The sequence below is a fragment of the Chiloscyllium plagiosum genome, unplaced genomic scaffold, assembly GCF_037043375.1.
Source record: "Chiloscyllium plagiosum isolate Xiang-an unplaced genomic scaffold, Cpla_swu_hap1 HiC_scaffold_10, whole genome shotgun sequence".
NCBI lineage: Eukaryota > Metazoa > Chordata > Chondrichthyes > Orectolobiformes > Hemiscylliidae > Chiloscyllium > Chiloscyllium plagiosum.
The window spans coordinates 86801054-86818092 of NW_028270148.1; the positions used below are offsets into that span (position 1 = coordinate 86801054).

The 17039-nt window shown below is 40.2% G+C and overlaps 1 protein-coding gene across 4 annotated transcripts in view; it reads right to left on the bottom strand.

Moving 5' to 3' along the window:
• The window catches only part of agpat4 (1-acylglycerol-3-phosphate O-acyltransferase 4 (lysophosphatidic acid acyltransferase, delta)), a 190784-nt gene that overhangs the window by 3030 nt on the left and 170715 nt on the right, over positions 1-17039 (bottom strand). Inside the window, exon 9 of one of the 4 annotated variants that reach the window (XR_015758489.1) lies at positions 5372-5438. The exons of the other annotated variants lie outside the window; for them this stretch is intronic. The gene's annotated coding sequence lies outside the window, so the exon portion shown is untranslated. The remainder of the gene's footprint in view (positions 1-5371; positions 5439-17039) is intronic. 4 annotated transcript variants of the gene reach the window in all.

Here is a 17039-nt window from a genome sequence, read left to right on the forward strand (position 1 = left end):
TCAACATCAAGACTCCAGAAGCATAGCTATAAAATAAAAACTTTTTGAAGGAGAGAGGAATCAAATGGCAAAGCGACTTATTAAATTCCTTAAAGTCTGGTTGTCAGCAAGTGCAGGAAGTGGGAATAAGCAGTATTCCAAGATGTGGGAACAGCAGAGTGCACAGCCTTGGACACACAACAGGACAATTAATATAAATTAACAAGGAGAAGCATCCATAAACATCACTGTTCGATAACGACTGACCCCAAAGAGAGTTCAATAACAAGACTGATTCATTTGCAGTTATCTTCGGGTCACCTTCCAAAACGATGATACATTATATTTCTTCAAGGTTCTTAGTTGCACAAACACTAGTTTTCAGCCAAATCAATTCACTTAACATAAATGTTGTTAAACAGCCAAGCACACTGGATATGGCAAAGACTATGGCCCTTACAACATCTCAAAATGTAATATTAAAAGCTTATGCCCCCAAAGAGAATTGCAGTACAGTTTAAATAAGTTTGTGTAAAGTTGGATTAGATATCCTGTCCACAAAAGGTTGGACAAAATAATTGCAGTCTAACAATCTATCCTCAATAGAGGAGAAATGGAAAGTGTCAAAAGTGCAATGAAATGGCACTACTTAACTTCTCAATTATGCTCAGTTTGGGATCTACCAGGATCTCTCTGCCTCAGATCTCATTACTACCTTAGTCCAAACATGGATTATTGAATATGAGAGACAGTATAAGTGAGTACCTGGAGAAGTTGAGGTCTTAATCTAAAATGCCAGGTTAGACTGTTTAGCGCAAGAAACTATTTCAGTAAAAAAGGAGTCCCACCAGCAGAACAGACCCAGAAGAGGTGGCAGCAGAATGTTATACAAGGAGGGAATTGTTGTCGAATCCTCAGCAGAGAGGCTGAAGTCCCATGGCATCAGCCAAACATACCAACTACCATATGTGGTGTCCCCCTCAGCTGATGAATCATTAAGTCTGCATATTGGATACTACTTGGAGGGAAAAAAAATTACTAGGATTTGATTAAAGGTTGCCTTCATGTTACTGGCAGTCAGGAGTGATAAAGGCACAATGTATTCTGGGAGGGGAACTTAAATATCCATCACCAAGAGCTGCTCAGTAATGGTTGTTAGTAGTGTCTAGAACTAGAGGATGTAACTGCCAAACTGGGTACGTGGTAGGTGGTAAAAGTACATGTTGGAAAATATATACCTGATGTCACCCTCAACCTGATATTGCATGCATCTTTCCATGACAGTGAGTGCCCACTACACAGTCCTTATGGACGTAAAGTCCCACCTTCACAGTGAAGGGTGTTGAGTAGCACTACCACCATACTAAACAGGATAGATTTCAAACAGATCTAACAATTTTAAACTGGGCATCCACAAGGTTATCAGCAGCAGAATTGTACTCCAAAACAAACTAAAAACTTCATGGTCCCAATCTACCAATACCAGACAGCCAGTGGATGAAAGAAGACGACAGGAGAGCATGCCAGATGCAACACCAGGATTATCTAAAAAAAGTCTTAACCTGGTGAAGCTACGACACAGGACTCTCTTGCATGCCAAACAGCAGTGATAGATAGAATTGAATTTTGCCATAACAAACAGATCAAAATCTCAGCTCTGCCACATTCAGGCATAAAACGATACCAGATGATTAAACAATTAATTGGACAAAGTGGTTCAACAAACATCCCCACTTTCCATAATACCAGGACCCAAACACATGAGCACAAAATAAGACTGAAGTACCTGAAACAACTTCACCCAAAAGTGCTGTGTAGATGACCCACATGGCCTCCTCTGGAGGACCTAGGATCACAGATGCCAGTCTTTAGCCAATTTAATTCACTCCAACATTCACCGACAACATTCTGGCAACAATACTGAAGATCTGCCTTCAGTTGCCAAAGCCCAAAGCTCTCGAATTCTCTTCCTAAATCTTCCCACCTTTTCCTTCTCCTTTAAAAGGATTCCAAGTCATTGACTAAACCTGGTCATCTGCCCTAAAACGGACTCAGCATCATATTTTGTGCGATAATGTTTGTGTGAAAAACACTGAGATGTGTTACCATGTTTAAAGTGATTTATTGATGCAACTTAGCAGACAACCATCTCAAACACTTAACCACCATGTAGAAAGTGAGCAGATACTTGTAAACATCAACTTCAAAGTCATACATCACTGACAATATGTCTTGGAGTTTTCATTGCTGGGCCAAAAATCCTGGAACTCCCTACCCACCATGGGAGAACTTGCACCACAGACTTCTGTGGTTCAAGGCAGACTCACCAAAATTTTTTCAAGGGCAATTAGGGATGGCCAATGATAGCTAGTCTTTTCAGCAGCATCCAAATCCTGTGAATTTATTTTTTTTAAAACAGCAAGATAGGAGCAAAATGGTGAATGCTTAGCAAAAGAAATTTTGAAGTTGTAACTGTGGAAGGGGAGTAATTACGAATAAATTTGGAGGAGGTCACAAAATTGTTGCAGATCAAGTGTTTGAAGTAGATTTTTTCCCGTTACCTGAACTGCATTTCTGAATTACTAATCCAATGATAAAACCACTATTTCACCTTATCTCCTGATTCAATTCTGGAATAATTCTGGAGGTTACATCACAAATGTTTTTCTCATCACCATCCTTGTACAGAACCTTGTTCCACCACACAGAGTATGGAGACTGTTCATTCTCAACATTAAAACAAGTTGAAAATATCTTCCCTGCTTCTTCCTTCTACCCACCTAGAATATGGATCTCAAAAGATTTAGTTTGTGGTTGTGTCCTATTATCCAGCTACTTAGTGACACTTTTACCTATGCCCCCTGTACTCCGAAATTGTTTTCCAAACCTCCTCATTCTTACTGCCAACATTTACTACCTTACTCTCATTTATAATGTAGAGTTTTTTAACAAATTAAAAAAAATTGTGGAAGTATGTTTTCCAATCTTTTATCACTGCCCTCTTCTCTATTAACCAAATTCTCAATGCGATGTTGAGCACAAGTTTTGAAAGTGCCCTTAAAAATTCCAGAGTTAAAAATGGATTATGTAAATAGTGAACACAGTGTGGTTACAGCATTGATCCCTGGGGAGCACCTCTTTCTACCTTTTGCTAGTTTGAGTAACTAACTTTAATTCATTCCCTTTGTTCTGTTTTGCAACTAGCTTTGGAGTTTTTGGAGTCTCCAAAAATATTACATTCACTGCATTAACTACCTATTCTGCTACTGCAAATAATTCAGCAAAGTTGGCCAAGCATGATCTTTTCATTGGAACTCTGCATTATGATTTAGCTTCTAATGTTTTTTGTCACATTGAGTAAGGAATCCATTATTCACTTGCCACTGGCATTAAGCTAATCAGCTCTCAAAATTCCCTATATTTATTTTTTTATTTCCCATTTAAAATCCTAGAATCACACGCTATGCAGTATGGACACGTCACACAAACAAAAGCTACAAAGTTTCTTCCATTGTTTATTGAATTATGAAGAAATGGCTACAGTAGAAGAAAAAGATATGACAAAACTTAATAGCAGCTATCTTTTTGTATTGTTTTGGTAATCTGTTAATGGGTACTTAGCAATTCAATTATGTTACTTTCTGATCAGACCAATCCCCATTCTGTTTAACCTCAACAAGATTAAATATTAATATTGTCAACATGCTTGTTACATCAATTGCTTAAGTTGTTACTTTAGTAATATTATTTTAATATCAACCAGTCAGGTGTATTTAGAGCCAACTAGCTAAACAAGAAATAAAAGGAACACTGTTGGCCAATTTCATTCCCATTTTTACACTAACCTTTTCCTTGGCAGGTGTCCAAACTTCATATTTCATTTCTATTAACAGACAAAACATTACCGAAATATGTACAAACTTACCAATTCAAATTTTTTGAAAGCTGGCTATTTTACCACAATAACTATTTCCTTTGTGAACAATAAAAGTTGATCATGTGGAATTCATTTATTTACAGCACATACCCTTTTGGCGATGAACAACTGCTTCTAATCAGGTACCAACAGGAATGGGCACCAACCAGTGGAAGATTTGTTTATATAAAAACGTCATTCAAAATAATAGTTACTTGGTTCGTACAATCATCTTTCAAAGCACATGTTTACAACTGTACAGCAGAATCTGATCAATTCTACAATGGAAATCTATAAACCAGAATGTACTGTTAGACAGGTTCATTTGCATTATGCGTTGCAAATAACAGATCACAGGAAAAACACACGACAGAGTGATTCTGACATTGCTAGATTAACATATCACAAATGGTGTTAAAGTATGTAAAGCTCAGATTCTTCCAAATCTTCAGGAGGTGTCAAGTTCTTATGCCCACTGGATCAACCTTAAGTAACATTTGGTGGGGCAGAATCTGTACACAGCTAATGAATTCAACAAAATAATTGCATAAAACATGGGGACAGATTTCTGATGGGTGGTATCATCACAGTAGGAGATAGGAGGGAAAGGAGTTCAAGAAAAATCAGAAGTTTTCTCTCTTGTATTCTCTCACAATACACTTAACACACGATTCACCAATATTATGATTAAATAGCATAGAGAGGGGCCTGGCAGTAACTCATACCCTAACCAATAAACTACAGTAGTTATATCAGTTAGTATTCTAGAGTGGATTAAAAGTCTAAATTAAGCTTCACATATGGAAATTATATGATACAGTTCCAGGAAATTAATCTTTGTTATTTAGAAGGCACTCGTTACTGTTGCAGATGGTCTTATTTTTTAAATCATCAATTTTCTTTCAGTTAAGAAATAATCATTGTACATAAATGCACAGCAGGTACTCCAACCCTGCACCAAAATTGCATAAAAAATGGTCAAGGCACTCAGTCTGCTAAAAAGAATCACCATGAATCCCTTTAAATTCCAAACTTCAAAAAGGAAAACAATTAAATGTAACTTTACTTTTCTCCAAAAGTAGGCTTAAATTTTATTTTTCCCCCCCATCCTGATATGTCTTCCTGCATGCAAAAAAAGAGTCCCAGCTGGGTCAAGCATGAAAATCAATTTTCTGGTAAAGAAACTAGGGTGGGGGTGGAAATTAGCAGCACATAAAAAAGGTACATTAGCATTCTCTGTCCTGTGTTGCAGTCTTATGGCAAGGACTTAAAACTGTTCAAATTTATTAGGGTGACAGCTAAGCTCGAATGCTAGGCTTTAAAATACTAGTAGTAAAACACAATAGCATGCCTAACGCTATGTGAATTTCACTTTTCAAATATAGATGTTGGCCCAACTAACAGCAATATTTGAGGAGATTAGAGACATAAACGCATCTTATGCTTTCAAATGTAAAAGCGTCTAGAATTCATTACCTTCATAAACCAGAGGTTTCATCATTTTGGTGATTGCACAAGTTCAGACAAGGTAAGCTTTACCAAACTAGAACAGGTGAAAAAAATGAAATTGATTGAAAACTACCTTTATTCTACACCATTTTCCACTACAGCATAGTGAGCTAACAAGCAAATCACACATTTTCCCAGATCTTAGCAAAGTTTATCCCTATGGACAAAGCAAATTTTCTAAACCGCAGCAACCATGCAGCACACACATGCTTATCAATGAGACAGAAACAGTATATCATCTCACTAACCTTAAGTTGACCTACATACAGGGAGACACAAAAGTCCTGAGGAAATCAAAAACAGCAAATCTGAGCAAACACCTAAGCATGTTATACAACAGCGAGAAGGAATCGTGTTTAGTAGAAAAACTAATCAGTTTTTACGATTATTTCTTATTCAGGAACATCTGTTGGAAAGTGAAAGATTGAATTATTACAAATCCACATCCATTATTAAATAAGCTATGCTTATTTAGTCATGACTACAACAATAAAGTTATGGTTGCAGTCATGAAACGGTTCATAAATAGGTGATTTACCGAATGACTCATTTATACACATTATCTAGGGCACACTTCCAGTCCTAATCTCTGCTGTTAGTTGATCCCAGCTGAGACAGAGGTAGGAACCTTTAATTACTTAATCAAGGAGGATAAATGTTTTCATGATTCTCATTCGTAACACTTAACAGGTTACAAGTTAATTTTGAATTAATCAAGGTAAAGTTGAGCTTTCATCAGTCACCTGTGAAACAGCTTGGGTATCCACTGTGAAAGCCGAGATGAGTGATGACCACTTGCTTGAAGATACTGTAAGGGAGAGGTGGCACTGGAATTCTCTCAAAATGGCAACATCTTGAAAAAGGCAGGAGATTGGAACCTACCAAAATCTTAACCAAATTCAGGATCCAATATGACAGTAAATGACTGCTTAGTTGTGTTATTTAACACCAGCACTACATCCAAGGGATTATAAATTTCTACTTCAATAATTTTGAGCCCTTCAAAAGACCATAAAGAGAGAATCATAATCTTTTCAGGGTGTATGTGCAATAGCAGGTCTATCTTGCATAATCTCAGCAGAATTCCTGCAGTAGCCCAGGAACAGCCCCCAGAAATGAGCTCAAAGTCTGTGGAACAAAACATAAATAAGTGGGACTTTTGTAAGAGTAATTTGCTGTGCAAGTATGAGGTACAAGCCCAATTGACAGCCATTCTACGTGAAATCAGAGTAGCCAGATGGCATTTAATCTTTCTCCCTATCAAATCCCTAAAGGGATGGCTTTGTAAAAGAAGATGCCGCTTTTTAACTAATTGACTATAATTGAAAACTTTAGGAAAGTCAGATTTCATCTTCGATGCCAAAACACAAACCATCATAATAATAGCACACAATTATGATTATAGTTAGAGAAAAAGGCATACTTCCATTACAAGAGGGAATTTTTTTTTTAAAAAACAGCAGAGAATACAAAGGCAAAACTTATTCAAGCTTTACCACTATTTCATGCTCATCTTTCCACACCCAATCTACTAAATAAACTCATGAACATATTGCTTTTAAGAATGAGACTAGAAAAGCTGTATTTGATGAAAATGAAATTATAGCGCATTTCCAAAAGGAGGTCATGTATGAAATAAAAGCTTTTTAAAATTCTACATCTTTCAAAAATTAATGCAACATGTTATATTCTAAAGCTTTCAGAAAGCCCTAGTTATTCACCTACAAAGGTGAACATGTGATAACAATCTTCAAATACATCTCTCTGCATTTTCTATTGATACTTATTTGTTGCATATTGCTCTAAAACATGACAGTTCCTCTTGGTGTTTTGCTCCAGAGAAACGGCAGCCCTCTAGTACTTCTCCCTTGATATATGCATTCCAATTAAATGTTCCATAATCTCCATTAAGAGGAGCTTTGGCCATATCCATTCATTTGCACTCTTTGGCTGCCATTCAAATTGTAAATGCATCACTTTAATTTCCATCTCATTACGTTCTCTTTTGATTTTGCCTTTCTACCCATACCTCTCCATTTCATTCTCGGGCAACCGACTCAACACAGACATTTACTACAAACCCATCGACTCCCACAGCTACCTAGATTACACCTCCTCCCACCCTGACCCCATCCCATATTCCCAATTCCTTCGCCTCTGACGCATCTGCTCCCAGGAGGACCAATTCCACTACCAAACAACCCAAATGGCCTCCTTCTTCAAAGGCCGCAATTTCCCCTCTGACGTGGTCGACGATGCTCTCCACTGCATCTCCTCCACTTCCCAGACCTCTGCCCTTGAACCCTGCCCCCTCCAATCGCCACCAGGACAGAACCCCACTGGTCCTCACCTTCCACCCCACCAACCTCTGGATACATCATAGCATCCTCCGTCATTTCCGCCACCTCCAAACAGACCCCACCACCAGGGATATATTTCCCTCCCCACCCCTATCAGCGTTCCGGAGAGACCAATCCCTCATCAGGTCCACACCCCCCACCAACCCAACTTCCACTCCCGGCACCTTCCCCTGCAACCGCAAGAAGTGCAAAACTTGCGCCCACACCTCCCCCTCACCTCCATCCAAGGACCCAATGGATCCTTCCATATCCGTCACAAATTCACCTGCACCTCCACACACATCATTTACTGTATCCGCTGCACCCGATGTGGTCTCTTCTACATTGGAGAGACAGGCTGCCTACTAGCGGAACGTTTCAGGGAACACCTCTGGGACAACCGCCCCAACCAACCCAACCGCCCCATAGCTGAATACTAACTCCCCCTCCCACTCCCCCAAGGACATGCAGGTCCTTGGCCTCCTCCATCACCAGACCCTGACCACACGACGCCTGGAGGAAGAGCACCTCATCTTCCACCTAGGAACCCTCCAACCACACGGGATGAATGTAGATTTCTCCATCTTCCTCATTTCCCCTCCCCCCACCTTCTCAGTCCCAACCCCCGGATTCAGCACCGCCCTCTTCTTCCTGAATCTGACCTGCAATCTTCTTCCCGACCTCTCCGCCCCCATCCCCTCTCAAGTCTATCACCCTCACCCTCAGCTCCTTCCACCTATCGTATTCCCAGCGGCCCTCCCCCAAATTCCCTCCCCCCCACCTTTTATCTCAGCCCACTTGGCACACCAGTCTCATTCCTGAAGAAGGGCTTATGCCCGAAACGTCGATTCTCCTGCTCCTCGGATGCTGCCTGGCCTACTGTGTTTATCCAGCACATTTTTCAACTCTGGTCTCCAGCATCTGCAGTCCTCAGTTTCTCCTACCTTCTCTTATCTCCAGTCTCCTCTCAGACCTTCTAATATCTCAGTACTTCAAGTTTCCTACTCTCCTGCTGCTATTCCCAAGCTTGATTTCCTTATAGATAAGCCAACAATTTCCCTGTGGCTCATGAGCACTAAAGGGAGCCATTGAGGCACTCCCCAACTATCTTATGCTTTGCTCACCAAACCTCTAAAACAGTCTGCATTTAAGAGCTGATCTTTAATCTCTAAATTACTCCTCTGCCACTTTCACTTCCTCTGATTATCTCACCCTGTTCACACACTTAAAATCAAGTTTGCCTGTCTGGACAAGTCACACGACAATTTTTGAAATGAACTACCTTCAATAATTTCCCCTCATAGCCTTTACACTAATTCATCTTAGGTGATTTTAACCTCCATTTGAATGCACGATGTTCTCTCCTCCAACTTAACTTCATTCTCCATGTAGATTCCTGAAGCATCCTCAGAATCACATACTTGACCTGCCATCTTGTAGCCATGTTACTCCCATGGTATCATTTCAGATACAGCCATTTTTACATTGTGTTTAGTATGGATGGAGAGATGCACAAATAACTCGATTAAATTTGTCACCAAGAGTAGGATCATCTGACCAGCTACCTCTGACCCTCCCCTTCCTTCCCCTATCCCACAAAGCTAAACAAATGTTCTTTAAGGATCCTCCCTGCACTCCTCCAGTCTCCATTTCTTCCCTAATTTGGTTTCCCATCTCCCCTGCCCTCTTTGACCATATCTTGTCCACAGTACTCACCTCCTGCTCTCATGCTCCTATTCCCACTAACTTATGTACCACTAAAACTACAGACCACTCTCCTTCCTTTCTAGGCTATGTCAGCCCACATTCTGAATGATCTGTTCTGAAGAGTCACTGGACCCAGAACTTTAATTGATTTCTCTCCACATATGCTGCAAGACCTGCTGAGTGTTCTTCAGCAATTTATGTTTTTTTGTTTGAATGATTTTCTCTCCTTGAATTCTTACTTATTCTTGTACTTCATTTCCCTTTGCAAAAGCCAACTTGCAATTAGTATTTCCAAATGCTTCCTGTTTTAGCATTCAAAGAGTGTAGTCCTCTCTAAATATAAAAATCAAGACTTTTTTTTAAACTAAAAATGAATAAGATTCATTCTTTCTACATTATACTCCATCTGCCATCTGTGTTATCCCCACACTTAACCAGTTTACATCTCTATGCAGCCTACATGCCATCCTCAAGCTTAAATTCCCAACTAGGTTTGCATTGCCAGCAAACTCAGATACAAATGTCTTTTCATCCAAGTCATTAATATAGATTGCAAATAGCTGATGTCCTAACACAGATCCTTGTGGTAGGCTACTAGGCACATGCTGGCAACATGAAACCACCCAGTTTATTCCTACTGTTTCCTGCCAGTGAATAAATCTTCCACTCCCACTAATGTATTAATCCCAAATCATAAGTGCTTGTCTTACTTTTACTTCTGGCGTTCCCTTTTAAAATACCTTTGAAGATCCACTGCTTTTCCTTTATTTAATTGAAAGATTTTCAAAACTCAAATTTGTCAAACAAGATTTCTGTTTCATAACACCACGTTGATTCTGTCTGATCATATGCTTTTTTCCAAATGCATTTTTAGGACTTTAAATAATTCCACACAAACTGGTTTGCAGTTCAATTTTCAGTTTTTTTTAAATTGCAGTGTTGCATTTCGTGTCATAGAGCTGCACAGCATAGAAACAGACCCTTTGGTCCAACTCACCTGTAATGATCAGATATCCTAAATAAATCTAGTCCCATTTGCCAGCATTTGGCCCATATCCCTCAAATCCTTTCCTATTCATATAACCATCCGATGCCTTTTAAATAGTGTAATTGTACCAGTCTCCACCACTTCCTCTGGCAGCTCATTCCATACATGTACCACCCGCTGTGTGAATGTCACCTTAGGTCCCTTTTAAATCTTTCCCCTCTCACTATGCCTTCTAGTTCTGGACTCGCCCCCCCCCCCATCCCAGAGAAAAGACCTTGGCTGTTCACACTACCCATCCCCCTCGTAAATTTAAGCTTAAGTAAGAGGTCACCCCTCAGCCTCTGACACTCCAGGGAAAAAAGCCCCAGCCTGATATGCCTCTCCCTTTAGCTCAAGCCCTCCAACCTTGGCAACATCCTTTTAAATCTTTTGAGCCCTTTCAAAATTCACAACATCTTTTCTATAGCTGGGAGGCCAGAAGTGCACACAGTATTCCAATAGTGGCCTAACCAATATCCTGTACAGCCACAACACAACCTCCCAACTCCTACACTCGGTGCTCTGACCAATAAAGGAAAGCATACCAAATACCTTCTTCACTATCCTGTCTACCTGTGACTTTACTTTCAAAGATAATGAACCTGTACTCCAAGGTCATTGTTCAGTAATGCTCCTAAGGACCTTACCATTAAAACGTATAAGTCCTGCCCTGATTTGCTTTTCCAAAACGCAACACCTCACATTTATCTAAATTAAACTCCAATGGGCCCACCGGAGGTAACCTTCTTCACTGATCACCAAAACCTCCAAATTTGGTATCATCGGCAAACTTACTAACTATGTTCATATCCAGATCATTCATATAAAATGAATAAAGGCTGCGGACTCAGCACCGATCCTTGTGCCACACCATTGGTCACAGACCTCCAGCCTGAAAAGCAACTCTCCACCACCACCCTCCGTCTCATTTTTATTTTAGAGCCAGTTCAATATCCAAATGGCTAGTTCTCTCTGTATTCCATGTGATCTAACCTTGCTAACCTGTCTACAATGCAAAATCTTGACAAACACTTTACTGAAGTCCACAGAGATCACATCCACCGCTCTGCCTTCATCAACTTGCTAAATTCCAAATCATTGGGACTATTCCAGCTGTTTGGAAAATCATTACAAGTGCTTCTACCATTTCAGCAGTCACCTCTTACAATCGAAGACATGTCATTCAGTTCACTGGTTTCAACCCTTTAAAATTCCTCCAGTACATTTTCTCAGATCTTTGGTTGCCTCCTATTTCAGTATGTAATTTGTTCAACATCTGCTCAATTTCCACGTTCCCCATGATGATTTGTCCCATCTGTCTCCAGGAAGACAGCTAACTTCATTGTTGCACAATTGTTAAAGCTATTGGGAAGCATTTTTGCAATCTATTTACGTATTCCTGGCTAATTTGCTCATTTTCTATTTTCCCATCGTCTTTTGTGACCCTTTCGTTTATAAAATACTCCCAACCCTCAGGCCTCTTCATTTTAAGACTACCATTAACTTCCTTAGGGAAACCACAGCTAGGATCTAGCTGTAAAGTGTTTTTCAATAGAATGTATTTTTGTCAAACTATGAACTGTTTCATTAAATATCTCCCATTTCAATTGTTACCTAGCTTTTAGTCTATTCACCAAATCAACTTTAGCAGCTCTTCTCTAATATATATTTTGGTTACATTTAAGATTCTTGACTGAGCTAGAGTTTGTTGCTTTCAAATCTAGAACATAGAACATAACAGCGCGGTACAGGACCTTCGGCCCTCGATGGTTCTACAGGTAGGTGCAACAATCTGAAGCAAGTCTATCCTACACTATTCTATTTTCATCCATATGTTTATCTAATGACCATTTAAATGCCCTTAATGTTGGTGAGTCTACTACTGTTGCAGGCAGGGCATTCCACACCACTACTACTGAGTAAAGAAGCTACTTTTGACATCTGTCCTATATCTATCATCCCTCAATTTAAAGCTATGTCCCCTCATGCTAGCCATCACCAATCGGAGGAAAAAGGCTCTCACTGACCACCCTATCGAATCCTATTATCTTATGTCTCAATTAAGTCACCTCTCAACCACCTTCTCTCTAATGAAGCCCACAGTCTCAAGTCTCTCAGCCTTTCCTCATAAGGCCTTCCCTCCATACCAGGCAACATCTTAGTAAATCTCGTCTGAACCTTTTGCATAGTTTCCACATCCTTTCTATGAGGTGGTGATCAGAATTGTATGCAATACTCCCAAGTGCAACCACGCCTGGGTTTTGTATAGCTGCCCCATGACCTCGTGCCTCCAAAATTCAATCCCTCTACCAATAGAAGCTAACACACCCTATGCCTTCTTAACAACCCTATCAACCTGGGTGGCAACTTTCAGGGATCTATGCACATGGACACAGGCCTCTCTGCTCATCTACACTACCAAGAATCTTACCATTAGCCCAGTACTCTTTTTTCCTGTTGCTCCTTCCAAAGTGAATCACCCCACTTTTCCAGATTAAACTCCATTTGCCACCCCTCAGCACAGCTCTGAAGCTTATCTATATCCTTCTGTAAAATACAACATCCTTCAGTGCTATCCACCACTTTGACTGGGACAACACATCCATCCTAGGACAAACCAAACAAAGACACACGAGAATTCCTAGAAGCATGGCATTCTAACCTGAACTATCAACAAACATATCAAGTTAGACCCCATCTACTACTCCCTGAGAAAAGGAACAGGAAGTGACTTCACCACAGGAAGTGATATCAGCAACCCAAAGAAACCCAAAACATACAAATAGAAAGCAGGAATTTTCAGCATTGCTTTGCCTGAGGCCCACTGAAGATGTTATCTAGTAGGGTAACAAAACATCTGGAAATGAACCATGCAGCTCAGCGAGCAAATATACATCCAAAACCTCAACCTGAGCTATAGATCTTCTCAAAACTACAAGATTAATAAATAGCCCTACTTGGACGCACAAAACAGAATCTAGAATAGCTTTAAATCAGTACTCAGTCTTCCTATTACTTTTCCTCTAAATTCTCAGAGGTGCTGGGACTTCAGAATCTCATGTTGACTCAAATTTTCCATCCTAACATTTATAAAAATAGCTTCTACAGTCATTAAAGATACACGGTGCAAATGATGCTGAGGGTTAGTGTGGTCTTGATGGACTGAATAGCCTGCTTCCACACTTTTGGGATTCTATGATTCTACAAAACAGCAACACCACCTAACTTAACTCCTTCTTAGTGTTTTAATTGCTAAGATTGTGCAATTTAATATTAGAAATACTGAAGCTGGAGGTCAGTGTCATTAATTCAGCTCCTTTGTAACAGATTCCATTCTCCTCCACTGACAGCTGACAATGAGCTTGAAAACAGTTTTATTCTGTGCGAGGTTTCTACACTTTTCATTACTATTTCCATGTCAGTAACATTACCTGTTGCCGTTTTGATCTCAAATCCTCTGCCACTCAAAGTCTTACCTTCAGACTAGACCGGGCTAACACAGTCTACCCTCCCTAAGCTTTGTGTTCTCCAAAACTGCCTATGTTGTAACTCACATCAAATTCTATTTACATTCAACCTGTGTTCAATAAACTTACATTAGCGCCTGACCAAGCAAGGTCTTGATTTCAAAATTTTCATCCTCATTGTCAAATCTCTGCAGAGTTTGGTCTTTTCTAATCTCATCTAGCCCTATATTTCTCATATCTGCCCTGCTCAAACTCAAAATTTTAAAATCAATCCAATACCGCCATGTCTTTAGCTGCCTCAGCTATAAAATCTAGAAATCTCTCCCTAAATGTTCTCAGCTCTGTTCCTCTTATTTTCTCCTTCAATCCACTCCTTAAGGCTTTTTTGACCAAGCTTTTGGTCATCTACACCAATACCAAAATATTACACTATTCACACATAGGAAAAAGACTTGCAGTTATTTGGTGTTTTACATGATCAATGGATATCCCAAAAGTGCTTTACAATCAATTAAGTACAATTAAAGTATAATCAAATCTAGAGAACCAAGGTAGAGCTGACCTCCTGATATTGCTGCGATTTAAGACTTTGAATTCAGAGTCGGATTTAGGCTAGATGCACTTAGTGTTTAGTTCCTGGTACAAATCATTGTCAACAGTATACGTACAAGGCAGCTTCAGTGATCACCAGCACTCTGGCTTCAATGGACAACAGTGGGTCACAATATCTGACATTGGTATGTGTTAGGTCCAGGATTCGGGGAAAATTGGGAAAATGAATAATTAACTGAAAGCTGACAAGGTTGACAGGGACTGCAATGCAGAATTAACATGGTGGTGTGCACAGTAGGGAAGCATTACCTAACAGGTACAACCTGGAACTCATTGACTGGAGCACAATTTGGAAAGCCTTTCATCTTCAACCAAATCTCAACTATGCATTAAACAGCAGAATGGCTGCCAGCACACCTAGCTTTGTTTGGCTTGCAGGGGCAGGCTCCAGTTTTGGCTAATGTGGGTCCTATGGAGGGGCAATTGCATCAAATCAGGCATATATTGAAACTTAAAAGACACTAGCAATCACATTTGCATATGCATCTCATTCATTGAGAAGTACATAGATTACAAAGTCTGACCATAAGCAATCTGGATCTTTTCACTGATCATTGCAAATTAATCCTAGTAATCCCTGCACTGTAGAAGTGATCACAGGTGATCTTTAAAGTTTCACCTATAGAGGAGAATTCCAGAACACATTCCAAAGATGTCACTAACACCCAGTGGCTCTGACTGCCATATCATGAAGTGCTTTGAGAGGTTAGTTATGGCCCACAGCAATTCTAGCCTCCGAGCTTGCCTCGATTCCCTGCTCTTTATTTGCCCACTAGCAAAAACAGGTCCACAACAGATGCCATTTCCCTAGCCCTACACTGATCACTGGAACATCTGAATAACAAGAACCTCTATGTCAGGCTACTATTGATCGACTACAGCTCCACCTGCAACACCATAAAGCCTACCAGGCTAATTTCGAAACTCAGACCTGGGCATTAGCTCCTCCCACTATAACTGGATCCTCAGCTTCCTGATGCACAGATTATAATCAGTGAAGATAGACAAAACCACCTCCATGATAATCCTCAAACTGGCACCCCACAAGGATGCATACTCAGCCCTCTACTGTACTTGCTGTACACTCATGACTGTGTAGCTGATCATCTACAAGTTTGCTGATGACACCATCATTGTAGGCCAGATATTAAACAATGCTGAGTCAGACTATAGAAAGGAGACAGAATGCTTGATGTTGTGGTGCAATGATAACAGTCTCTCTCTGAACGTCAGCAAAACATAAGAGCTGATCATTGACTTCATGAAGAAAGGAGGAGGACACACCCTTATCAACAGAGCAGAGGTGGAGAGAGTGGAGTGGATCATGTTCCTCGGAGTGACAATAACCAATTTGTCCTGGCCTCCCCATGTAGGTGTAACGGTCAAGAAGGCATACATTTCTTCAGGAGACTTAGGAAATTCGACACTCACATAAGGACACTCACCAACTTTTACAGATGCATCATAGAAAGCCACCTGGTGCATAATGGCTTATACGGCAACTACTCTGCCCAGGACTGTAAGAAACTACAGAAAGTTGTGCATAGCCCACACCATCATGGAAGTCAACCTCCCATTCTTGGACTCCACCTACACCTCTCATTACTGCAGAAATGTGAGCAAAGACCCCTCCCACCCTGGTAATACTTTCTCCCAGCCTCTTCAGTCAGGCAACAGATACAGAAGCTTGAACATATGCACCAACAGGTTCAAGAACAGTTTCAGCTGTTATTAGACTGCCGAATGGACTTCTAATTTCTATGTGACTACAATAAATCAAATCATCAACAGGTCAAGGGCGTAGAGATGCTTCCTTCTCAAACTGCATTTCTTGGATGATGTGGAGTGTGATGTGACAAGACAAAATTTTAGTCACCCTTCCAAACAATCTTCCACTACATTCATATTATATGGCTTGTGCAGCATATATCTGAATAAAGTCTCACATATCAAGCGATCCATGCAAGACATCCCACAGCCCTCCTCGTCAATGGCCTGCAGCCATTTAGCAAAAATACCTTGGTTATTCATTTATCTATGCCTTTTGATTTTATAAACCTCTATAAAAGGTTATTCAACTTCCATGCTCCAGTGAAAAATAAAATCAGACTATCCAGTCTATTTTCATAACTCAAACACACTTCCCAGCAACATCCAGGTAAATCGTTTCTGAATCCTGGAGGGTGCAGGAAACCACCCTCGGAGGGATCAGTGTTTTGTTCCTCAGAAATGGAGGAGGACCTTATCATTTACAAACAGAGGCTGTGTTGATTTAACTAGCACCTGAATGGAGGTGAGGGGGAAAATTAGTTATACAATGTACTCTGGCAGAATTGTAAGGATACCAGTAGATCCTTTGGACTGTGATTACATTGGATAAGAGCTTAACAGAGGAAAATGGCAAGAAAGTGACATTCATAGAGAATATTAAGAGATGGAGGATTACCTGCCTACTACCCCATATCTCCTCTTTCACAATCTTT